Source organism: Hevea brasiliensis, chromosome 3 (genome assembly GCF_030052815.1).
Source record: "Hevea brasiliensis isolate MT/VB/25A 57/8 chromosome 3, ASM3005281v1, whole genome shotgun sequence".
Lineage (NCBI taxonomy): Eukaryota > Viridiplantae > Streptophyta > Magnoliopsida > Malpighiales > Euphorbiaceae > Hevea > Hevea brasiliensis.
In genome coordinates, this window is record NC_079495.1 from 14,422,498 (window position 1) to 14,435,201 (window position 12,704).

Consider the following 12,704-nt stretch of genomic DNA (forward strand, 5'->3'; position numbering starts at 1 on the left):
TCAGTTGAAGAGATTGAGGTAAAACCAGACCTCTAATATGAGGAAGAACCCATAAAAATTCTGGCATATAAGGTGAAGCAGCTGAGGAACAAACAGATACACCTGGTTAAAGTGCTGTGGAACCATCATTCAGGCCAGGAAGCTACTTGGGAACGTGAAGAGGATATGAGGAGACAGCACCCACAGCTGTTCAGAGACTAATACCAGGTAAAATTTCGAGACGAAATTTATTTAAGGGGGGGAGAATTGTAACACCCCTAAGTTCGGTAGTGCGTTCTACTGCTCCGGTGACCAGTGTTGTCCGGACAGCTAGGATGCCTAGAATTACACTTCGATATGAGTGAGAAGACATAAAATAATGAAATACAAGAAAAGAAAATACAAGAAAAGCAAAGGAAAAATAATAGCAAAGAAATGTAACCAAGTTAAGCGAGCCGAGAACCCTAGCGATGGGTGATCATGCAGGAAAGTCACGGCGTGGACCGTTGACTAGCCCTGGACTGCGGGGAACCCTGAAAAATATTTTTAGGACTTAAAGAGACATCAATTGAAGTAGGAATATCATTAGAAATATCAAAGAAAAATTAGATTATTAGTACAAGGAAAAGTGAGAAATCGAAAAACAGACAAAACCCGGTGTTACCGAAAAATCGGGAATGCAACTCGAACAGGGGCATTATGGTCATTTGAAATCCTGAATTTTCTTTTGACCTAAATGTCCATTAAAAATAAATAATATTACACTTAGAAAATAAAATGAAAAATTAGTTTAGTGGTATCTAATGCAAATAACCAAAAGTGGAGTGAAAGTGTGTAATTAGCACATTAAACATATTAAATGAATTAACTAATGTGAGTGGACCACTAAGGGATTTTAAAATGTATTAAGTGGGCAGATTGCTCCACTAAAATATCATCTTCAACATTAGAAACCTCCATTGCCGTGAATGAAAAGCTCCCAAAACCTCCATGGCCGTTTTTCTTCAAGCTTGATCCACTCCTTCATTTCACCTCTAATCACCTAGGTAGCTTCATTAAAAATTGTCCCCACATCACAAGGAAGAATTTGATACCAAAATCAAGAAGTTTAGTGAAGGTTTAACAAGTCCCAACCAAAGGTAAGTTTGTATTTTTGAACATTGCTTTGTTAAACTTTGTATACTTGTTATGGGTGTTTGAATTGTGAAGGAAATTTTTAAGTTTGAGGAGTTATTGATATGTCAATTTTGGACAGCCATGGAATTGTATGTTTAATGAAATATTCATACATATATTTGATGAGAAATTATTTGATTAGGGTGATTTAATGTCTTAGTAAATTATTCCACATGTATATGGTGATTGTGCACTTGGAATGGAAATTGATGAATTGTAGGACACTTTGGCATTGTGGAACAATTCGGCAGCCTTGGGACTCTTTGATAAATGTATGAGTTCTGGAAGATATTGGCAGAATTATGACATTGAGGATTGATGGATATGTATATGAATTAGTTGTGTAAAGTGTATGTAAAAACTAGAAATGTTTATGTGTATATGTGATTGTATTTGGACTTTGTGAATTAGAGTTTTATTTGGTGTATTGAGGATGTTTGTAATCTGCCCAAAGTGACTTTAAATTGAAGTGGTATATGGTTTTGGTAATGTACCAAAACAGAATTGGTAAGGGAAGTGGACATATAGTAAGGTAAATGTGTCATTGATGTATGTTTAAGCAAGGTAATTAAGGGCAGTATGCATTTTAGCCTATAACTTTAAATGTGTAACTTCAATTGGTATGAGACCAATTGGAGGTGAAACTAGGCACAAAATGTGCCAACTTTCGTTAAGAAAGCATACCAAAATTCTGCTTGCAAGGTGGCATGAAAAATGACCAATTCGGATTAAGTGCAAGTGAAACCTGAAAACTGACCAATTGGGCAGCAGTTAGTGTTTAGGCCATAACTCACTCAAAACAGGTCCAATTGACCTGAAATTTTAACCATGAATAGTTAAGACCCATACCTACAAGTCTTATGAAGACACCAAAGCCCAGAAATGACCATAAGCAAGTCAAACAGCTTGCACAAGTTCGGGTCCAAAAACTGGCCGAACCAAAGTTGACCAAAATTGACCTAAAATGACCTAATTTGATGCCATTTGACCAGCAATAGTATAATGACCATAACTTGGTCTACTTAACTCAGAATGACCTAAAATTTTGCCCCGCGTTCCATAAGACATAGATCTACAAGTTTGTAGTTTTAACCAAAACCCGAAAACCGAGGGAACTAGGTCGTCCGGCTAGGTCAAACTAGTATCCCGGAATCCAGCAAGTTGCATTAAAATGCACTAAACAAGGAAATGAGTTTGGTAAAACGTACCAACCCTAAAACACTATCGAATGTGACATATTAGTGACACTAAAACCTAATTTACCTAGAACACATCGAGGGTCGATATATTAGGTGATTAAGCAAATAATAGATTTCAGTGAACTACTTATCAAGCATTATCGTTAGAGACAGTTTAATTTAGTACTGAAACACTTCAAATTGTGTTTCTCAGTTACCAAAGACTCAGGAAAAGGGAAGGAAACACTGAGTCCAGACCAGGAGAAAGTCATCAGAGGTTTGTGCACAACTAGTTTTAACTGATTTTGTTTTGAATATTTCATATGATTATTGATATGATATTGTTTTAAATTGTGTTTGTGCACAACTAGTTTTTAACTGATTTTGTTTTGAATATTTCATATGATTAAATGACATATTTTTCTTATGTATTATGTTTAACAAGCATTGGATTTAATTCAATGATTATTGAAATTGTTATAGTATGTATGAATTTAGCTTTGTGAAATGGTATTTCCACAAGTATTAAGCATTGTTATGGATTGAATAAATTATGTTTTGGAAAATTGTGATAGAACATGTTTTGAATTGTGATGGTAATTTTCATGGAAAATGCAAATTTATGATTTGAATTGTGATGAGCATAAAAATTATTGGATATTGGAATTGAATTTGAATCGAATTATATTGTGATTTATGCTCACTAAAAGGATTGTGATATTGTTTTATATCTCACTATAGATGCTTGACCGTCTCTCTCATTTGTTGAGAAGACAATGGAGTTAGTTGTGTTTTGATTACCATGGTACGTGCACAGGCTTAGATTTTCCTCTGATTTGAGGTTAGATCTAAGTTTATTTTATCGTTATGGCCCTTGCGGAAGATTCATTATTGTGATGGTGCGTGCACGATGATTCGACCTCCCACCATAGGGAGTTAGAATCCTCCCCGACCATAGGGAGTTAGAATCACATCGAAGATGGCCCTATCGGATTAGTCTTGCATAGTTAGTGAGATAAAGAATGATTTGTGAGATACAGCATGGTTTTTGAGCTACAGCGTGGTTTTTGAGATACAACATGGTTTTGAGATAAAGATTGATTTTTGAGATACATAATGATTTTTGAGATACAGAATGGCTTTTGAATGGTAAAGAATTGTGATTTCAATTATGGTTTATGTATAATTGATTTTGTTGAAATTACTTAAATGGTTAGTCATCATTTGATAAATTGAATTTTGTGATCAAAGTCATTTATACAAATGATTTACATTATTGGCAATGAATATTTTGAGTTTTGGAATTTGATGAGTATTCAGATTTCCAAATTATTTACTGTAAATTTTGTCAATGTATATTGTACTATGTTTTAAATTATAGTTGTGCACCACTGAGTTCACCACTCAGCGATAGCTTTGTATGCTGTCGCAGGTAAGAAGAGCATAGAGCAGTGAGTAAGTTTCTTTGAAGACACTTTCAGACCAGCTCCAGGTATATTATAGGTATACCCATGTACATAGGTCTGATGTATGCATGTAATAATATGTATGTAAATTATTTGAGCAGTTGTAAATTAAAATTGTACATTGAAGTTGTAAAGTGAATTATGAGTTATTTTGACTTGTAAAATTTGTATTATATTTCTTTTATCTCATCCTTTGAAAATACTGAAAAATTGTTGTGGATTGAGTTGAGAAAAATATTGTGTTGAATTTTGTTGGAGTTGATATTTGGAAAAATATTGAAGTGCTTTTTACAGGTTTTCTGAAGAACTGTTTTATCCAAAATACAGATGGCACTCTGCCAAAATTTTTACAGAAATTCTAAATAAGTCAAATGTGTTAGTTTTATCACTTCAGTTCACAAAAGTTTTTAACACCTGTAAATAGTGCTCACCACTGTGAAAGAAGTAAGAAAAATTTTTTAAAATCCCTTGTAGTGTAATTAATGGGTTATCAGTAGACGGAGTTGATAATTCATTAGGTATACTACGGGATCATGTCATGCCTTACTGAGGGGTAGGGTGTGACAGAATGTGACATTCCTTTGCTTGGCCACACTATAGATAGGGTAAAGGGGTGTTACATTTAGTGGTATCAGAGTAAGGTTTAGGCGTTCCTAGACCTAGATAGATAGAAGAACATAGAGTGCATGTCATGCATTGCATCTATTAAGAGTCGAGGTAACACTAATACAGATCTATTTTCCTATCTATTTAGGTTAAAGAATGGAATTTGAATCACAGAGGGCTATTGTGGAAGAAGTAGAAAGTCATGCCCCTGCTAGAGATTGGGATAAAGGTGTAACGCCCTCACTTGAGGTAATCCATACATGCTACTGTTCTGATGAACTAATATCTATTTAAACAGCTAGGATGTCTAGAACTACACTTAAACTAAGGTCAGAAGACATAAATTGACTGAATAAAGACCAAGAAAAATCAAGGAATTTTGAAAAAAACAAAGTGCAACTCGGTTAAAGGAGCTGGAGTCACGGCGAAGGGTGACCATACTAGGAAGCGAGTGTGAAGACAGTTACCGACCCTAGACCCATGAGGAACCCTATGAAATAAATATTAGGGCTACTTTGAAGGTTTTATGAGGATTAAATGACATTAAAAATATCAAAAAAAATTTAAGAAAATTAAGTCAATCGGTACAGACAAATATAACCCGATAAGCACAACGAAGGACATTTTGGTCATTTTACTCTCAGTGATGAATTTTAACCTAAATGTCAATTAAAAATGAGAGATATTAAAACACATAAAATGAATTTAAAATCATGAATTTGCATTATGGAAATGAGAAAAGAAGATAAAATAAAAGGAAAGAAAATTTAAATGTGTTATGGCATAAGCATGATGTCATAGTGACATCATTAAAATTTTCAACCAATTAAAATTTAACAAATATATATATATATATAAAGAAATAAGAAGGGAATTTAAAAGAGAGAGAAATGGTCTTCTTCTTCCTCAGTCCCTCATGGCTGAACCACCGTAGATAAATTCCACCATTACTTTTCTTTTCTTCTCACTTAATTTCCCATGCAGTTCCACCCCAAAACTCATACCTTCCTTCATTAAAAGTTACTCCTACACCTTAAGGAAGCTGTAGGCAGCCAAGGAACAGAGAAATATCGAAGTTTTCACAAGCTTGGAATTTTCTTGATCAAGGTTAGTGCCTTTTCTCTCTTCCTCCCTTTATTAAACTTTAAATTGAAGTTAAGATGAGTTAATTGCGCATAGAAAATTAAGAAAACAATGAATTTGTGAGGTGATCAAATTTTCGGCAGCCTTGAGACATGAGGATATAATGAGTTTAATTGATAATAAATCTGCCTATGGATGGTGTTTGATATGTATAATTGATAGCCATGATGATTAGATGCGAGTTATATGAATTGAGTAATGTTAAGTTAGGGTTTTGACCTAACTTTGGGACTTTTGTGTTATGGCTTGAAATTGGCATGGTTGAGATTAATTGTTGTCTATTAGAAGTGCTATGAATGTCATTTGAAGCTTGGGAGATTGGAGGAATTGAAAATTTGGGAGTGTGTTTTCATGCAGGTTTTGGGACCAATGAGTCCATTGTGAATATTGAGCCATAACTAGAGTTATGTTGCTCCAATTGGCATAAGGCCAATTGGAGATGAAAATAGGGTCAAAATTCCCCATTTTTCATGAAGAGACCATGCCCAAAAACTGTCCCCAGCTTGACCTAAAAACTGCTTGAAGTCGGGTAACCCTAACCTAAACCTAGGAAAATGACCAAATAAATAGTACATGTTCAAATGGCCATAACTCACTCTAGAAAGGTCAGAATGACTAATTTTTGAACCATTAGAAAGGTTAGACATAGGAGCACATTTTTCATGGAGAACATAGAGCCTAATTCTGCCTTTAACCAAACTAAATTGCTAGCACAAGCTAAGTTAAAAAAAATTGTAGATTTGCTAGTCACCTCTACAGTCAGTTTTGGGGAGGGCCCATGTATATCTAATTTTGTTTCTTTTTGTTCATTGTATATAAGCACAGGATGTAAATCATTTTGACTTAAAGTTTATAAATTATTGTATATGAATTTCCATATGAATGAAAAGAAGTACATTGCTTGAAACCTTATGAGCATTATTGAATGACATGGCACTTAGGAAATGGAAATCAATATTGATTATTTTCAATAGGTGAATAGTAGACTCTGCCATATGCTAATAAAATAGAGGAGGTTCTGTTTGAATCTCCATAAAAATAAACTGAGATAAAAAAAAATTCTACACATGAGATAATACTAGGAAATGGACATTAAATTAATAATGTACACTACAAGACAAAATAGGGTGCTCCGGCACTGAATGTGGCACATCTTGCTAGGCTATACTGTAGACGGGTAAGGGGGCTCACATTTAGTGGTATAAGAGCAAAGGTTTAGGCAGTCCTAGACCTAGATAGATAAAAAGAGATAGTGTGCACAACATGCATGTGCCTTTAATTAGAGTCAAGGTGACACTAATACAGATCTGTTCTTTGTATGTTTTATAGGATCGATGGCATCCGATCCCTCAGAGCACGGGTCTCCTAGACTGGTTGAGGAGGAGGTAAAGTCTCATGCACCCGTACCTGCTCCTAGTAGAGAGCGAAGTAGTAGAGCAGAGCCATCGCGTGCTGCTTAAGGGAGAGCATAGCAGGCCTTCCTAAAGCAAATGACTCAGATGCTCCATCAGATTACCAGAGCTATACCTCAGCTACAGCCACAGCCACTGCCACCACCACCACCACCTCCACAGCTACAGCTGGTGCAGAGGTCCCCACTAGAGAAATTACAGAAATATGGGGTCATTGATTTTAAGGGTAAGAAGGAGGATGACCCAGCCACTGTAGAGTACTGACTAGAGAGGACAAAAAGGGTATTGCAGCAGCTACACTGCACCCCAGAATAGCAATTGGAGTATACATTGTCACTACTTTAGAAGGATGCGTATCAGTGGTAGGTGACAGTGTCAAGAGTAGTAAAGCCTGCCCAGATCACCTGGGAATTCTTTCTGGCTGAGTTCAGAAAGAAATATATCAGCCATGTATACTTAGAAGCTAGAAGGAGAGAATTTCTGGCATTGAGATAGAGACAACTTATAGTATCCGAATATGAGCGAGAATTCATGAGACTTAGTAGATATGCATGAAAGATAATGCCCACAGAGGCTGATAGATGCAGGAGGTTTGAGGACGGACTAAATGACAACATCAAACTGATAGTTACATCTCACCATTTCATAGACTTCTCCTTGTTAGTAGCATCAGCTCTTGATGTGGAGAGAGTCAGAGATGAGGAGCAGTCCAGGAAAGATCGAAAGCGTAAAAGGGGTTCTGGATCTGGCCAATTCAGTTCAGCAACCACTGATAGTAAGAAGCCCAAGGGGATTAAGGGTCAGACTTAGGGCTGAGGTAAGAAGTAGAGATCTCAGTTTGCTTCGAGGAGAGGAGGATAGTCAGGTGTATCAATTGGTAGTTCTCTAGGTGCAGCTACATGGGGATCAGCCCCTATACCAGCCTGTACTCATTGTGGGAGGAACCACTAAGGAGTGTGTAGATTGTTGACTAGGGTATGCTTCAGATGTGGGTCCACAGCCACTTTTTGAAGGATTGTCCACAGAGGAGTGCTTTCACTGCTCCACCCCAGACAGAGAGGTCTACCTCAACAGCATAGAGGGGTAAAAGACTTGCGAGGCCTGATACAGTTGGTACCTCATAGAGGCCTACTGCAAAGACTGTCGAGAGGCAGGAGGCCAAGGTAACACCGCCTACTCATTCTATGAGAGCTCGAGAGAAGCCAGATCCAGCAGATGTCATTCAGGGTACTTTTTCTCTTTATGACATGTTTGTTTATGCTTTGATAGATCCTAGTTCCACACACTCTTATATGTGCATCACACCACCGGAGAGTAGAAGGGTACAGATAAAGGAGTTAGAAGAGGAAATATTGGTCACAAACCCTTTAGGCCATAGTGTTATAGTGAAGAAGGTCTATAAGGGTTGTCCTATGAGGATACAGGGTTATGAGTTTCTGGCTGACTTGATTGAACTACCATTCCATGAGTTTGATGTGATACTGGGAATGGATTGGTTATCACGTCATCAGGTCAGTTTTTTTACATGTTATGGTCAAAATTTGGGTTTATTTTCCTCATGAAAGTTGTAGGTCTATGTCTCAGTTTCTACTGGTAAAAATTCAGGTCAATTGGACCTTTCTACACTGAGTTATGACCAAATGAATGAATATTATTCATTTGGTCATTTTTCCCAGGCAGAATGTAAGTCGCTCAAATTTAGTCAATTTTTAGGGCATCCTAAGTTTATTTTCTAGACAGGTTTCCTTCATTAAAGTTGTGCCATTATGTGTCTAATTTTATGTCCAATTGACCCTGCTCCAATTGAACCTACACAACTCAAGTTATAGCTACCTAAACATGCTGGACTCACATCCAGACCTGCAGGGCACATTGGACAGCACACCCAACCTCAAATCCAAAGTTACAATTCACTTCAATTCCTCATTATACTCAGCCAAACGGTCACTAATTGACCATTAAGACTTCCATTTACCAACACATGAGCAAAACCCTAAGTTTGCTCCAAACCCTAACTTCCATACTCAATTTCCATGCAACCCATACTCCATCAACCTATCCATCATATATATACATATCTCAAACCATTTCTAGGCAAGTTTAATATCAATTAAACTCATCATACCCTCATACATCAAAGCTGCCAAAAATTTAAGTTCCTATATGCTTGATATTTTCTTCAAGTTCATGTCATACTAACTTGATTTAGCATGCTTATAACACTTAAAGGAAAGAAGTAGGATGATTATAGCACTAACCTTGTTTGAGCATAATTTTCTCTTGGTTAATCCTTAATTTTCCTTTACTTTCTTCCCACTTTCCTTGGGTTTAATGGCTGGCTATGGAGGTTTATCAAGGCTGCCAACAATTTTGGTGAAGGAAGGTAGGTGTTTGGAAGCTTGGTGATGGTGCTTTAATGATGGAAAGAAGGAAAAATAACTCCAAATGGAGAGGAGGTGTTGGGACGGCAGATTTTGCTGGAGAAGAAGATGGCTTTTTCCCATTTTAAGTTCATTTTTATCCATTTTTATTAGTTTGTCAAATGGTGATTGGGTGGAGGCATTGTTAATGACATCATGTGATGTCATAATTCCCAATTTCCTTCATTTTCTTTCCTTTTCTTTTCTACTCATTTTCAATTTTATTTTTAATAATATTTATTCATATTTTAGATCATAATAATTATTTACTTAACTGGACAAGTCGGTAAAAAATCATCTCTGAAGACAAAATGACCAAAATGCCCTCCGTTTGGCTTATTGGGCCAAAATTGTTTGTACCGATCGAAAAAATTTTCTAAGCCTTTTCTTGACATTCTAATGCCATAGAAACCTCAATGACTCTTCTCTGGAGTCTTAAAAATTATTTCATGAATTTTCTCCTGGGTTTAGGGCTCCTAGCTGCGGAGACCGCAACTTCCCACTGGTTACCCATCGCTAGGACACCGGCTCATTTAACTTAGTTGTATTTTATTTCTAAAATTTTTCCTAAATTTTTCTTATTAATATTTGAGTTATTTATGATTCCTCACTCTAGTCTAAATATTTTTTCAGATGTTCTAGCTGTCCGGACCGACACCGGTCACCGGAACAGTAGAATGTACGGAATTACTACAATGAGGGTGCTATAATTTTCCTATGACTTATGTGTTTAGCAAACCATTTAGGTAAATTTACATTTTATGTATCAACTAATTTCATGTCACCTTATAGTGGGAAAGTAGGTCCCACATACCTATTTCATGTAATTTAGCATGTAGAGACTTATTAGGGATAAGTTCTTACTAAAAACAATTTAATTCAAGAACCTTTCTTTAGGTTCAGTTTCACTGTTTTGACTTTACATATCACGTTGAGCAATTACACATTATTACTTATTTTTTTGAAATGTACATATCACTTTATAGTGGTAAAATAGGTCCCATATACCCTTTTATGTGGTTTAGTTTTTAATGGCTTGTTAGGGTTAATTTTATCTCATGGACCTTTCTTTGGTTTCAGTTTTTGTATCTTACTTTTACCTATCCATATGATCAGTTTGTAGCCACTGTTTGGCCACACTTCCTTAATGGAAGTTGTTCCTCTATATCTTATCTTTATTTTTCTTTTTGAATCATGTCAATTTGATTTTTACAACTCAAGTTATGCTTAGATAACCATAACTTACTCATTTCCAGATTCTAGTTCCTTAATTAGGCAACTTTGGGACTTAAATTTTACCTAATTAATCGAACAAGTTGCAGTCACTTTTAGGCATGGTGATCTTCATAAAAATTGTTGCCCTATGTCTTATGATCATTCAAAAATTTGTATCACAATTTTTCAAGTTTTGTGGAATTATTTATGGCCAATTAACTGACTTGGGTTCATGTACCCTATGCCAATAGGGGCTCAATTCAGGACAGTGATTGTAGATCACTATTTGAGATTCTTAAATTCATAATTTGAGGAAGGTTCCTAAAACAAAGTTGTAGCCCTATTTCTCAGGTTTCTGGAAAGGTATGGTTCATCTCAATTGGATTTTTCTAGTGGGAGTTATGACTAAAAGACTATTCTAGGGTCAAGTGAAGTTTGGTCAGATTGCAGGTTTTGATGCAGTGAGTTATTCTAACTATTTGACCTAGTTCTCTTATTTTCTGGGTTTTGGTCAAAACACCAATTTTGTAGGTCTGTGTCTTGTGGACATTTTGTCACTGGTTTCATTACATTTGAGTTCTTATAGACCAAGTTATGGTCATTTTGCCAAAATTGGTCTGATAAGTTCATGTCCAGAAATTTCTGGGCAACACAAGTCTGGACAGTTTTGTAACCCAAATTGGGCCAGCAATTTGGCTTGGTTCTTGGCATTTCTAGGTTCAGTGGTCTTCATGAAAATTGTAGCCTTATATCTAAGTTTTCCAATGGTATCAAATTCAGGTCATTTAGACTAGTATAAAGGGAGTTATGACCAAATGAATATATACTGTTCATTTGGTCATTTTCTGGGTTTTGTGCAAGGTTATCCGGATTTGGGCAGTGTTTAGGTCAAGTTTTGGACAGAATTTGGGCATAGTTTCTTCATGGAAAATGGGCTATTTTAGGTTTAGTTTCATCTCCAATTGGCCTCATACCAATTAGAGCAACACACAATCAGTTATGGTTCATCAAATACACTGAACTCATTGAGTCCCAAACCTGCAGAAAATAGCACTCCCAATATTCAATCTCCTCCAACTTCCTTACTTCAATTTGACATTCAAAGCACTTCTAAATATCATCAACACATCTCAACAATCCCAATTGCAAGGTATAATACAAAAGTACCCAAGTTAAGTCAAACCCTAACTCACAATTTCAACCTCATGAAACTTCAATGTAAATCAACTTCTAATACTTATAAATGCATCAATCAACATCACTAAATCACTTTATAGATACTAAAGTCATCAAAGACCATCACTCACCATGGGTACCAAAAATTCACTCCCTTCATAACTCACCAATTTCTTTTAGTTTCTTACAAATTTCACTTCATTTTAACCTTAACTCAAGGATTAATAAAGGAAGAAAGGAAGATTAGGTACTAACCTCTTATGACCCAACTTCAAACTTCAACTTTTCTTCTTTTTATGGGTATCTAAAGCCTTCTTATGGAGTGGGAAGGATTTTTAATGAAGGGGACTAGGGTTTTTGGCGGATAAATGAAGAGAAAATCGAGCTCAAAGCTTGAGCAAAAATGGTAGAGGGGAGAGAACAATGGAGACGGCAAGGAGAGAGAAAAGAGGAAGATGAAGAAAACTTGTAGTTGGTGAATTTGTCTCTTATGTCTTATATATATTCTAAATTATTGTACTTTATTTTTTTTTTAAATGCCATAAGTCTATTTCCTTTCTTTTCTTTTCTTTCCTTTTCTTTTCTTTTCTTTCTTCTTCTTTCTCTTCTCATTTTCCAAATTCAAATTCATAAATTTAATTTATGTTAATTATTTTATTTCCTAATTTTAATTTGACATTTAGGTCAAAATTTACCTCTAGGGGTGAAATGACCAAAATGCCCTTCATGGTGCTCATCGGGTTATTTTTATTATTTTATACCAATCAATAAAATCTCTAAATATTATTTTATTTCTCAAAATATTTTCTATATTTTTTTATATTTATTTCATTAATTTATACCTCCTCACTATTGTTTAAGTGTAGTTCCATACATCCTGACTGTCCAAACAGACATTAGTCGTCGGAACAGTAAAATGTACGGACTACCTAC